This window comes from Adiantum capillus-veneris, chromosome 21 (genome assembly GCF_014529385.1).
Source record: "Adiantum capillus-veneris isolate H3 chromosome 21, ASM1452938v2, whole genome shotgun sequence".
NCBI classification, from domain to species: domain Eukaryota; kingdom Viridiplantae; phylum Streptophyta; class Polypodiopsida; order Polypodiales; family Pteridaceae; genus Adiantum; species Adiantum capillus-veneris.
This window is the reverse complement of record NC_140951.1, coordinates 86,884,134-86,897,679: the sequence shown is the minus strand read 5'-3', so window position 1 is coordinate 86,897,679 and position 13,546 is coordinate 86,884,134. Positions and strand designations below refer to the sequence as shown.

The window sequence follows — 13,546 nt, the reverse complement described above, 5'->3', positions numbered from 1 at the left end:
GAGTCTACGCGAGAAAGGCTACGGTTTTCAGAGCAATATAGAGCGTGGGGTGTTTGGCAGCGGACTAGAGCAAAATGTTGGCTCTCTCTCTCTCTCTCTCTCTCTCTCTCTCTCTCTCTCTCTCTCAAGCTTGAAGCGAGGACGCAAAGAGTGTTGATTGTAGGATACGCCCAACATGGCTGGGGTGAGGATTAACAATGAGATTTTTGGTCAAGGGCTGTTGGTAAAAGATGTCGTACTTGGCAGCACTTTGGTCAATATGTATGCAACATGTGGTGCTCTTACGAAAGCAAAGTGCTCGCTGGGCATTCTCTCCGGGAACGTCATCATCTCAAACGTGTTGATTGCAGGATATGCCCAGCATGGTTGTGGAAAGGAATTTTACCGTGATGTGAATGAAAGGTCTTTCTCCATATGCAATCACCTATGCTTGCACCTTGAAGGTTTGTGGCCTTATGGAAGACTTTCACATGGGTAAGAGAATTCACTAGTCATGGGTTGTTGGTCTAAGTTGTCATACCTGACGGTGCTTTGATCGATATGTATGCCAAATGTGGTGTCCTCCGTCTCTTGCAAAGATGTTGTACTTGGCAGCGCTTTGGTCAATATGTATGCAAAATGTGGTGCTCTCATGAAAGGAAAGTTCTCGCTGGGCATTCTCTCCAGGAACGTCGTCATTTCGAATGCATTGATTGCAGGATATGCCCAACATGGTTGTGGCAAGGAATTTTACCCAGATGTGAAGGGAAGGTCTTTCTCCATATAGAGTCACCTATGCTTGCACCTTGAAGGTTTGTGGCCTTATGGAAGACTTTCACATGGGTAAGAGAATTCACTACTCAGGGACTGTTGGACTAAGTTTTCATACTTGACGGTGCTTTGATCAATATGTATGCCAAATGTGGTGTCCTCCATCTCTTGCAGCATGTTAGAGTGTAGGAGATGCCCAACATGGCTGATGCAGGGAAGCTCCAGGCTGTTTAAACCGGATGCATATGCCCAACATCGTTGTGCCAAGGTAGCTCTAGGCTGTTTCAACCGGATGCAAACGAAAGGCTTTTCTCCAAATGCATTCACCTATGCTTGCTTCTCACGGCCAATGGCCTCATGCGAGCTGTTGACATGGGTGAGAGAATTAACGAGAAGATAGCTGGTTCGGCGTTGTTGGTGAAGGATGTCATGCTTAGCAGTGCTTTGGTCAAACGTGTTGGTTGCTAGATATGTTCAATATGCCTGTCGCAAGAAAGGTCTTGACTGTTTTAACGAAACGTCTTTCTTGAATTGCATTCACCTATGCTTGCACCTTGATGGCATGTGGCCTTATGGAGACTTTCACATGGGTATGAGAATTCAGGATGAGATTGCTAGTCAGGGGCTGTTACAATACGATGCCATGAAGTGGAGATGCGCAGTGCATTGATTGCAAGATACGCCCAACATGGCTGTGACGAGGAAGCTCTGGGTTGGTTTACAGGCAGGCTTGACAGAGCGTTGATTGCAGGATACGACCAGCATGGCTGTGGCGAGAAAGTTGTGGACTGATTCAAAGGAAGGCCTCTCTCCAAACACTTCTTCTTGTACCTTGATGTGGCCTTACACAAGATGTTGCTACTTATGGGCTGTTGTTGCAGAAACGTGTGTTTGGCAGTGTCTTGATCAATATGTATGCCAAATGTGGTGCCGTCACAAAAGCACGAAAAGTTTTTGATAGGCATGTCGTCACTTTGAATGCGTTGATTGTAGGATATGCCCAACATACATGTGGCAAGGAAGCTATGGGCTGCTTTACCCAGACGACAGGATTCACGATGAGATTGCTAGTCAAGGGCTGTTCGAGAAAGATGTCATGCGTTGTGGTGCTTTGGTCAATATGTATGCCAAATGCGGGTGCCCTCACAAAAGCAACAAAGGTCTTGATGGGCATCCCCTTCGCAATGTCATCATTCACAATGTGTTGATTGTTGTTCAAGGAATGTCAGGGCTGTTTTCATGAGTTGTGAAAGGAAGGCTTCTATTCAGATAAAAATCACTTCTCTTCAAATGAAATCGCCTTTGCTTGCACCTTGAAGGCATGCGGCCTTACACAAGACATTCACATGGGTGACGGAATTCTTGAAGAGATAGCTAGTCACAGGCTGTTGCACAAAGATGTTCTTGGTGATGCTTTGGTTGATTTGTAGGCCAAATGTAATACCGTCCCGAAAGCACGAACAGTTCTTGGTGGGCAGCCTCTTCAAAATGTTGTCACTTGGAACCCGTTGATAGCAGGATATTCCTAACATGGCTGTGGCAAGGAAGCTATGGGCTCAAGTGAGATGTTGTCTTTTGGATCGTGGTGATTTCAGGATATGACCAACATGGATTGTAACATTTAATGGTCTAGTAACTTGTGTGTAGTGGAAAATAACTTAGACATAGTGAGCATTTCATTAAGAATAGATTCCTAATGAGCATAGCAAGAGTGCTTGGTTGGAGAGAGAGAGCAACAAAAGCATAACACCTCGTTAGATAGGCATGAACAATACTTCAAAAAAAGAGAGAAATTAAGAAATTAACAGTTGAGGACCGGATGTACATGGAGCCGGTCCCCCCTCCAAAAGGCTTTGTATTATAGCTTCCCCCATGAAGGGAGACTTTGTACAATACAATACTTTGTGTTCCTTGAAACAACTCGTTGGTGTAATGAAGATGGAAAGCTTCAAGCACCAAACTTACACTTGAAAACACATCAATTCCCTCGCGGTCTCAGACCCAAGACCTAACACCTTCGAAGATGGTGAGAGCTAGCAGGGTATGAGACTAGATGTAGAGGAAGAAGGAAGTATTCTTACGAGAAAGAAGTATTCTCCTCTCATAATCACTCTTAATAGCATAGCTTAGCTTAGGGCTCTTGCTCAAGGGCTCTCGGAGAAACACGTTTTGCTTGGCAATTCTTTCGCTGATATATATGCTAAATGTGGTGCCCTTACCAAAACATAAAATGTTCGTATGTTGGAGTGTGTGGATTATAGGATATGATCAACATGGATGTGGCAAGGTGGCTCTGGGCTGCGTTTTTCAGATGCAAAGTGAGGGATTCTCGCCAGACAAAGGCTCTTGGACTGCTCTTATAGCACAACTTTGTTGTTTTGGAAAGCTTTGGCTGCTTTATCTAAATGCTGATCGAGGGGTTCTCACCAAACGAATCTCCTAGAGTGCTCTTATTGGAGGATATGCCAAGCAAGGGCTAGCGGAGGAAGTTGTTTTTGTTTGATGCAACACAAAGGGCACCTTCTCAACCACAATCACTTTTCTTAGTGTGGTTAATGCATGTAGTGGCTCAGGCCTGCACATCGTTGATCCACGTGTCTACATTTCAAACGGCACCTCTTTATTTTTAATGAGCGTCACTTTTTTTTATCACAGCTTGTCACTTTCAGATTTATATAGCAAATCTCCACAGCTTTTTCACTTTAGCCATCTCTTGCACGCAATCTACTCCAGCATCTCCATCAGCAATCTACTCCAACATCTCCATCAATGGTTACTTGGTGCGACAGGTTGGCAGTCTCTCTCTCTCTCTCTCTCCTCTTCAGTTTCACGATTGGCATATCATGATGCTTTGTTTCTATAGACATGGGTGAGTGAGGAGATTGCTAGTCAAGGACTGTTGAAGAGAGATCTCGTTTTTGGCAGTGCTTTGCTAGATATGTATGCCAAACGTGATGCTTTTACAGAAGTGGACGAGAGTGAGTATATATTATGTTTACATTGATTGTGAAGCTACATATTCTCCCTAGATGCAATTACCTATGCTTACACTTTAATCACGTACTTACAGTGATGATATCCTCTTGTAGGAGTAGAGACAACATGAGAGGTCAAAGGCAAGTAATGTGTATGGACGAGGGATATCAAAACGCCTGTTGAGTAAGCTCCGCCACATTTTTCCAGTTGAACACTAGAACGCAGCGAACAAATACACTGAAATTTGCATGCTGCCGTGGGAATGGCATGTTTCCTCGTATTATATAAAATTGGGGAGGACTGTGCAAACTCCCTCGTGTAAAGAAATTTGCATGTTTTCTTTTTTTTATAACATAAAAATGGGCCAATACATAATAAAAGTTAATATGTTTAAATATTATTAAAAATGTTAAACTTCAAAAATGCTGACCACTTCATGGTTTTTTGTGAGGTCCGTATTGTATACACGACATTATCATTGCTATGTACCAGAGATAGCACATTGACGATAAGTGCAAGCTCTCTCTCTCTCTCTCTCTCTCTCTCTCCAATTTCTATAATCTTGTTCTCTCTCTCTCTCTCTCTCTCTCTCTCTCTCTCCTTTACTCTCCTCTAAGCAATAAATATGTCAGACAAAACTAGAAGTATTAATCTATTTCGTACTGTTATCTTTGTACGTGCTCCTATATACTAAACATTACAATGCAGCTAACGAAGCACTCTAGTTTGTGTTAGTGTGCTTGAATCTTTATAAATTTTGTATGATGTGTGAACACAAAGTATGTGATGTTGGGTTTCAAGCACACACAATGTGTGTGTGGGAGGTAAGATTCCTATTTACTTTTTTTTGTGTCAATGTGCTTGAATCTTTATCTACACAAAGTAAATTTTGTATGATGTGTGAACACAATATGTGATGTTGGGCTTCAAGCCCATGTGGCTGGTGGGAAATTAACCTATCAAAGAACACACACAGATCACTCCTTTTGATGCTCCCATTGATGATATAACACAATGCCAATTTTTGGTCTCGATGTCGCAATAAACATCAATTCTAGTGTCTTTGGTGAAAGGTCAGTATAAGTGCTGATATCATTGTTGAAGTTAAGAGTGTATATACTTATTGTGACACCTATGCATTGCTAAACATCATACTATCTGTAATATTGATGCCGTGTGCAATTTTTTTTTTGGGTGGTGGAGCCTACACCATCAACCATAGAACAAGAGGAGGCTATGCCTCATCGAGACTTCCAACCATCAACCAATTTCCAAATCATAGCACAACATTATAGAGACTAGAAGATTGCACAATCAATGAAAACTTGATATCTTTCCTTACATTTGAAATTGTGCGTAGTATTGTGCGTTACAATAAAAAGGAGTGTAGAGCAACTAATTCTTTACAAAAAATGTGAACAAAAGAACATATGATTGGTTCCACATTCCAAAACAAAAGCACTATGAAAGCGATAGTTTGATAACACAACTACTCATCCTACATCATGCCAATCCTCCTTGGATGGTCATTGTAAATCAACAAGTACAAACCCCCAAAAATGTGGAGTGCGTGGAGACTCTTCTTTGTGCCAAACAAGCACTTGAGTTTTGTTACCTACCTCCCAACAACAACATACTTTTACAAGCATTAAAAGTAAAAGAGAAAAAGACACTTATAATATTTCAAAGTAAAAGACTTTAAAGATATTGAATATCACCTACAAAATCCTCCTTAAACATCACACCCAATGGCTAATGTGATGCAAAGACCTCATTTCCATTCATGCCCTTTGGCAACTATTTGCTAGCTACCTTTGGAGTCACTTTCCTTGTCCTTTATTTTTCTCCAATCCTCTCTATTAAGCCAAGCTCACTTTTCTAATCCTTCAGTGTGGATTGACAAGGCATTTGACACTTCTGTTCATTTTAGTCCTATATCTTATGCATCATCCATTGAGTGGAAAAGAGATCAATGGAGGAAAGCATAGGAAACTCAACATGGAGAGCAATGATAATCTCCTTCTTTGCCTCTTGGCTTTTTCAAGTCAAGAACAATGTACCAAAACATCTAATTGCACAACTGATGCATATGAGAAAGCAAACATTTTACATCCTCATTCATGTACAACTCATTTGTAATGTGATCTATGGTATAAGCATATCCTTCTAGCCAACCTCTAGCATAGTGCCAAGGGGGGTCTATGTTGGGTCTTGTGCAAGGGTCTCTTGTGGTGTTTGCTATGGAATGCGCTCCACATGAATGGCAATCTCAACCTCAATGCAAGAAAGCTACACAAATTAGAGAGAAGACAAAAACTTGTGTCAATGGTGGTGGCATCAATGAATAGAGTAAGAGTAGGCCCTCTACATGAGCATGGTCACAATGTGGCATCTATGCTGTCACAACACTTGTCGCCACCACCACTTATGTGACGGAGCCATGATGAGTGGTAGGTGATAGAAGATACAATGCATGCACGAAGAGGAGAGTACACAATGAATGGGATGGAGCTTTGCAACACAGATCATTGTCGTTTGGTGTAGATATTGTTATGAGATTGGACACCATTCTGTTGTATGTGGTTAGCATTACAATTGGGATAATTGGCGTGTAATGGTTAATCACAGTACTATCTTTTATTTTTACTAATAATGAATTAATGTTGTGTAGATTGGAACTCTGGGACTGAAGAGAAGACACCAAAATAATATCTCTCGGCCATTTATATTTGCAGTGTTGTAGTTACTTTTGCCAACAAGCTAATATGGTTTCATTGTATATATCTAGTGAGAGAACTCACCCTATAAAGGGTCATGCAATAAGTGATAGCCACCACTCATGGACTAGAGTGTAAAGAGGGGCCTCAAATACTTGACACCTAAAATAGGTCAATAATAAAATTGAATACTTAACTCCACAAGAGGTGCCGTGAAGTTTGGAGGGCTACAATTTTAGGCCATTCTTGTGCAAGTTTCTCCTCTCTCAACTCTTATGCTAAGTTGTGTGTGAAAAAATTGTGTATCTCCTCCTCTTACAAACTTTCACTATCAAATCTATTTTATATGTGTGCGTGTGTGTGTGTGTGTGTGTGTGTATGTGTTGTGTGTGTGTGTGTGTGTGTGTGTGTGTGTGTATGTGTTGTCCTTGTCTATTTGTGTGTACTTCAATTTTGGGAGAGGTAGTGAGAGGTTGATGGGTGTGTGTTCGAGGAAAACTCAATAGTTTCAACATCCGTCTCCCAATCTCCCAACAGTGGTATCAGAAGTTTTGGTTTGAGGTAATCGACAATTGATTTCAAATTATAAGGAGAAAATTTGGATAAGCTAACTGAAGTTCAGGTGATAAGCTCCCAGGTAGAAGGTTTTATCTTATGGTCATCATCCCCTCGTTTTGGAGATAACCCCATAGGGATGTCACCGATAAATACATCTTGGAATCCATTTAGAAAATTAGACAAGTCTAATTATTCTTTATTCCTACCACTTTTTTTGGTTACAACATTAGCATCATTTAGAGACTCTTTGACAAAAATCATGTATGAGGAAACTAAGCTTTTTATTGAATTATCAAAAGCAGATGAATTTACAGTTGTATAGTACAACTAGACTCATTAGCATCTATATACATGCACTTTTCCTTGTAGGTGAAGTAGATTCTCCTTTCAGGGAACTTCATGTTGGCAGCCATGCGGTTGAACCATGGTGCCCCTCCGATAACATCCTCATGTTCGAGAGGAGAGATGAAAAAGTCTAATTATTCTTGATTCCTACCACTTTTTTTGGTTACAACATTAGCATCATTTAGGGACTCTTTGACAAAAATCATGTATGAGGAAACTAAGCTTTTTATTGAATTATCAAAAGCAGATGAATTTACAGTGGTATAGTACAACTAGACTCATTAGCATCTATATACATGCACTTTTCCTTGTAGGTGAAGTAGATTCTCCTTTCAGGGAACTTCATGTTGGCAGCCATGCGGTTGAACCATGGTGCCCCTAGGATAACATTTTCATGTTAGAGAGGAGAGATGAAAAAGTCTTCTTTGTTGACGTAGATTTGGACATGAAGTCTCAACTTCCCAATCAAGGGAGTAACGGTGGCTTGTTGTCCCTTGAAAGCCCCATCGACAGTTACAATATCTTCCATCTCGAAAACTTGAATGCCCAGCTTTGTGGCCAACTCCAGTTGTGAGTAGAACAAGGATCAAATAGGATGAAGGCATCATGATCCCTCACCTTCCCCCAAGCATATGAAAGGGATGATCCTTTGCAATGAGCATCCTCTTTTGGAGCTTCGACCGTGGAAGCTCTAGGAGTCTCATTACGGGCATTTCTTTTGCGGCAAGAACGATAGCCATGTCCTTGCTCCCCACACTTAAAGCATTTGTGATCTTTGCAAAAAGACTTTGGCTCTTCAGGAGAGAGTTTGTTTTTAGCTTTGAAAATCCTTTCTCCTTGGTCTTGTTGTCGTTGTTGTTGGAATTGCCTTGGGAAGAACTTTGAGTATTGTTCTTTCCTCTTGAATAATTCCGATCTTTGTTTTTCATGGGCTTGGCATTCCTTTTAGCCCCTTGTTGAAAATTAATGTGAGAGGCAACCATAGTGTGGTGGATGACTTCGGTGATAGAACCAGGCTGTTGTGAGTTGACATACTCGGCCATTTCTTCAGGTAATCCTGCACAAAATTGTTGCTTTTGCTCGACGAAGTCTATCTTTTGAACGATTGTAGCTTTGAGATGTAAATCCCAAAACTTATCTACATATTTGTGGATAGACTCGTGGGAGAGTAGCTTCAAGCTTCTCCATTCAATAAGCACTTTGTCCTTGGCATCGCTTGCAAGGAATTGCTTCATTATGGAAACTCATAGAGGTTTCCATGTCCTTGGGGCTTCGCCATTCCCGCGAAGACTAGCCCACCATTAACGAGCAGATTTTTGAAAGTGCATAGCTACACAACGTAGCTTGGAGGATTTTGTAAAGCCTTTGTCTCCAAAGGCTGCATCGAATTGTTGGATGAAAGCCAATAGTTTGTCAGTAGCACCAAAGGTGCCATCATAGGTGAGGAAAGCGATACTCTTTCCTCCCTCTTTGAACTTCTTTAGTTTGTGAGACCTTTTCCAAGCAGCATATGATTTTCGATGTCCTCTCCTTTTGTATTCTCTAGGAGAATAGCCGTTGTTTTCATCAGAAGAGGAGGAAGGTGACGAAGAAGGACAAGAGGGTGATCTCTTTCTTGCCTTTCCTCTCTTCCCTTTCAGAGTGACGAGGAGAAGAACTATAGGAGGATCTTTTTCTCTTGGGAGGAGTTGGGGATCGTTGAGACCACCGTATTCGTGGAGCCACATTTTCAGAGGAATTTGGAGATTCACTTCTTTCTCATTCATTGTATTCCTCCTCTTCTCTTATCAGAGAGAGTCTTCTTTTAGAAGTCTCAACAAGAGGCTTCCTAAGCTCTCTCTCTTCTTGGAGAGGTAGGAAAATCCCATAAGAACGAAGTTGTTGAGTAACTTTGGCTTGCAAGGCAAGGTTGCCCATAGCTTGTTGGAACCTACTAACAAGATAGTTCAAATACATTGGGACATCATCAGTAGCACTTTCATGTGCAAAATGAAAGTTGTCAATATTCATTCTACTCTCTTTATTATTGTCATCCATGCTAACTAAACTTATGTATATGCTACTTTGTGCTTTAATATCCTCAAAAACCTTAGTTTCTACTCTTCTTTACCTTTGAAAATTAGCTCTCAAGCAGCCACACCCGTAGTTTAGAGATTGTTGATTGCAAAGAGTAGTGGAGAGGGTCTATCATTTCTCGGTTGATTATGGTTCTTGTTGAGCTTGCTAGTAGCTCAATAATGGCTAACCCAAAGGCAAGCCCCTAGAGACTCCATTATTAAGATTATAGTTCCCAACGGTTTACCTCTAACTAAGTTATTTTCAACCAAGATAATAGATCCATGTCCCACTTACCCTCTTGCAATGAACAAGTTCATAGACAACTTAAGGACCTCTCTTCTTAAGCAAGAAAATAGAAACCAATAGCTCTGATACCAATGTAATGGAGTATGACTATGACATGGATAGTAGTGGAATTTAAATAACCATAGTGAACATTTCCTTTAAGAGGGTTTTTTAAGGAGCATAAGAAGAGTACTTGATTAAAAGTAGCAAAATGAACATTACACCTAATTAGCTTGGCATGAACAATACTTGTAAAAGAGAGAGAGAGAAAGAATGATAGAAATTGACAATAATTGAGGACTGGATTTACTTGGAGCCGGTCCCCCCTCCAAAAGGATTTTGTATTATGGATTCTCCCATGTAGAGAGACTTGGTACAATACAAGATTTGTGTTCCTTGAGACCTCGTTGGTGCAATGAAGATGGTAAGCTTCATGCATCCAGATTATGCCCTTAACTATCTTACCAAAGCATTAGATTGCTCCCAGCCTACGTCCCAAGACCTCAAACACCTTCGAAGGTGGAGAGAGCTAGCAGGGAATGAGGATACAAAAGAGAAAGAAGAAGTAACATACGAGAAAGACATAGATTCCTTACTTGATATTGCTCTTGTTGCTTAGCATAGCATAATAGCATAGTAATGGAGATGAAGGAGATGGCAAGCATGCACTTCGGAGCACGGCTCTTGGTTGGATTTGCATTCCATAGCCAAGAGTTGTTGGTGTAGGCTCTCCACTTCTCAAACTTGGAGAAGGAGATGGTGTTCTTGCACAACACACTATGAGAATGAGTGTGTGTGTGAGTACATGAGAGAGGGTATATGGGCAAGCACACCCCATCCTTGCTTGGGTCAACCCTGTTCTCGTTTATTTTCCCACATTAAATGATCAGTTCAATGCGAGAAAATCACTTGGGTTAGTTAGATATTATATTTTATGACAGCTCATGCAAATTTTTAGGTCTAGACCATGATTGAATAGCTTCAATTTTCTTGGGGTTTACATACATTCCCTTTCCCCATACAATGTATCCCAACTACTCAATTTCAAATTGGAAAAATGAACTCTTTCAAGATTTAGATATAATTGATTTTGTGAAAGAAGATCAAACACACATGTTAAATGTTCCTTATGTTCTTGTTCAGATTTACTGAACACTAGAATATCATAAAAAATACAATATTGAAATTTTGATGGTCAATGAAAATCTTGTTCGACATACTTGTGAGGGTGCCTGGTGTATTTGTCAGACCAAATGACAAGACAAGAAATTCAAATGCAACTTTGTAAACATCTTTCTCAAACATTTTGACTTGGTGGCACCCTGATTTAAGGTCAATTTTCATGAGATCGTTGGCCCCATTTAGTTTGTCTAATAGATCATAAACTTTGAGAAGAGGAAGCCTATTATAAATGGTGATCTTATTTGAAGCCCTATAGTCAATACACATACAAAATGTTCCATTTTTCTTCTTAACAAGAAGTGAAGCTCCGTATGGTGAACTACTAGGTCTAATAAGCCCTTGGTCAAATAAATATATGATTTGTTTTTGTATCTCCTCATGTGCAGTTGGGTTTGCACGATAGGATGCTCTGCAAGGAGGTTTGCTACCCAATATAATATCAATTTTATGGTCTTTAGGGCGAATGTGGTATTCTAGGAGGCAAATCATGCATTAGTGAGAAAAAGTCATTGTATATAGAATGTTATGGAGTTTCAATTTAGCAGAGAGTTGGTTTATAATCACTGGGTATATTTTCCCTTGCTTTCTACTTGCTCGTATGGCTTGCGTGGTGTCAGAAAGTAGTGGAAATTTTTATGTTTTAGGATTGCTTGGATGGAAAAAGTTTTGTTTGAATCAATAAGAGTCAATGTGCATGTTTTGTAATTGATTCGTGTATTAAATTCATGTTAAAAAGGCATTCCCAAAATCTTATCAATAGCATGCAGTGGTGTGACAAAAATGTGCGTATATATAAAATTCACCAATGCAAACTTCAATGGTGAATTAAGTTTTATGGATGAAATGTTGATTATTGAACGGTCTTTACTTTGTGAGGTGAAGAGAGAGAGAGAGAGAGAGAGAGAGAGAGAGAGAGAGAGAGAGAGAGAGAGAGAGAGAGAGAGAGAGAGAGAGAGATGTTATGCCAATCGTGCATAGATGAAATCATGACTACTACCATCATCTAAGAGAATAGTGATATCTTCACCCTTAACTGTGCCTTTTACTTTGAGTAAAGTGTGTGGATATATAGGAGTACCTAGAGAATTGTTGTCATTGGCATCATACCCGGGATCATAGCCGTCACTGTATATGGATTTAATTTCATTGTTATCAAGAATAGCATCGTCGATGAGGTTAATGGTTGCACCATTTGGGCGGTTGTTGTTGAATAGCCTTTGGCTGGGATTACATGTACTCCATTGGCTTGGCCATTGGAATGACCATTACTCTTAGCAACATTGTTTGGGCACTTATCTGCACATTGGCCAAACTTAAAACACTTCACATTTTCTATTTATTGCCTTTGAAAGGTTGAGCAAGACGTTGATTGTTGGAAGGATTTTGGTTGCCCTTGCTAGATGTTGTTCTTGTTGTCGTGGACCCGAGAAGGTATAGTTGAATTTTCAAATCTGCATCTCTTGAAGAAGGTATGGTTTTTTTTTCTTATTACTGTCAAAGTTAAGAGAGAAAGGAACTCTCTTGTTACATGTAGTGTTAGTAGATTGATCAATGTGGAGTTGATGTCCACCTTTCTTCTTTGCATTAAGAGCAAAGTTCATAGCTTTTGACAATATATTTGGCTCAAACATATCTATCTCAGTACCAATTTGCAGTGCTAACCCAGATATGTACTTACGTTTTAGTTTCCTGTGGGCCGTGCCTAACATGTTCAATGACTTGTAGTTCCAAAAGACGATGAGTATAAGCTCATAAATCTTCATTTCTACTTTGATGAATTAGATCCCACTCATGGCATGTTTTATATTTAACTGTGTAGATAAGAAATGGAATAGAACAACTTTTTAAATGCATGCCAAGTATGAGGTCTTTTACCGTGCTCTTTGGTGGTATTCCACCGTAGTGCAACACTATTGTTGAGTTGATTTGATGCACATTTGACCATGTCACACTCAGGAAAGTCTTCATCATGAAAGTAGTCTCCTAATTGACTAACCCATTCTAAAACAATGCTAGCATCTTTAGTGCCATTTAAAATCCTTGAAAGTAAAAGCCTTTTTGCTAATTTTGTTTTGTTGTAGAATAGGTGCAATTTTGGCATATGTAGTGTGCAATAATTTATCTTCTAGCCCTTATCTTTGCATGCATTCGTATGCAAGTGATTGTTGCAAATTTGTGAGTTGTTCATGAATCATCATCAATAGAGAGTGGTTGTGGAAGGTGATTCATGATGGCGTGCTTTTTTTTTTTCTCTTTGTGTGTGTGTGTGTGTGTGTGTAGTTTTTTGAATGGCTATATATAGGTGGATATGATCGATATGCAAACTAATAAGTATATAAAAGAGAAAAAAAGAAATTATTTATTTAGTCGTACGATCGATGATGATGCCCGGCCCAAAAGTGCAACACCAATGCAAGGTTGAAAACGATGATCTATTGAACAATTGGATGTGAGTAAATCGAATTTTTGGCATCCGAACTCCGTGCTCCCAATAGCAGATGGAATCTGCAAAATAATGTACCACTAGATAAGATATGACATATAAGATTTGATAGGGTTTTCCTTTGAGATTTTGGACATATACATCTTTTTTTCATGGCAATCGAAAGCCACTAATGAGCAACGAGGTATTTATAACATAAAAGTGTTTCATTAGGACAGCCACTAGGGAGCAA

General features: G+C 39.9%; 1 protein-coding gene across 1 annotated transcript in view; it reads left to right on the top strand.

The window, feature by feature from the left end:
* The window catches only part of TAF7 (TBP-associated factor 7), a 26,215-nt gene extending 23,936 nt beyond the window's left edge, over positions 1-2,279 (top strand). Inside the window, exon 6 of the mRNA XM_086493909.1 lies at positions 351-2,279. The gene's annotated coding sequence lies outside the window, so the exon portion shown is untranslated. The remainder of the gene's footprint in view (positions 1-350) is intronic.
* Positions 2,280-13,546: the final 11,267 nt, after the last annotated feature.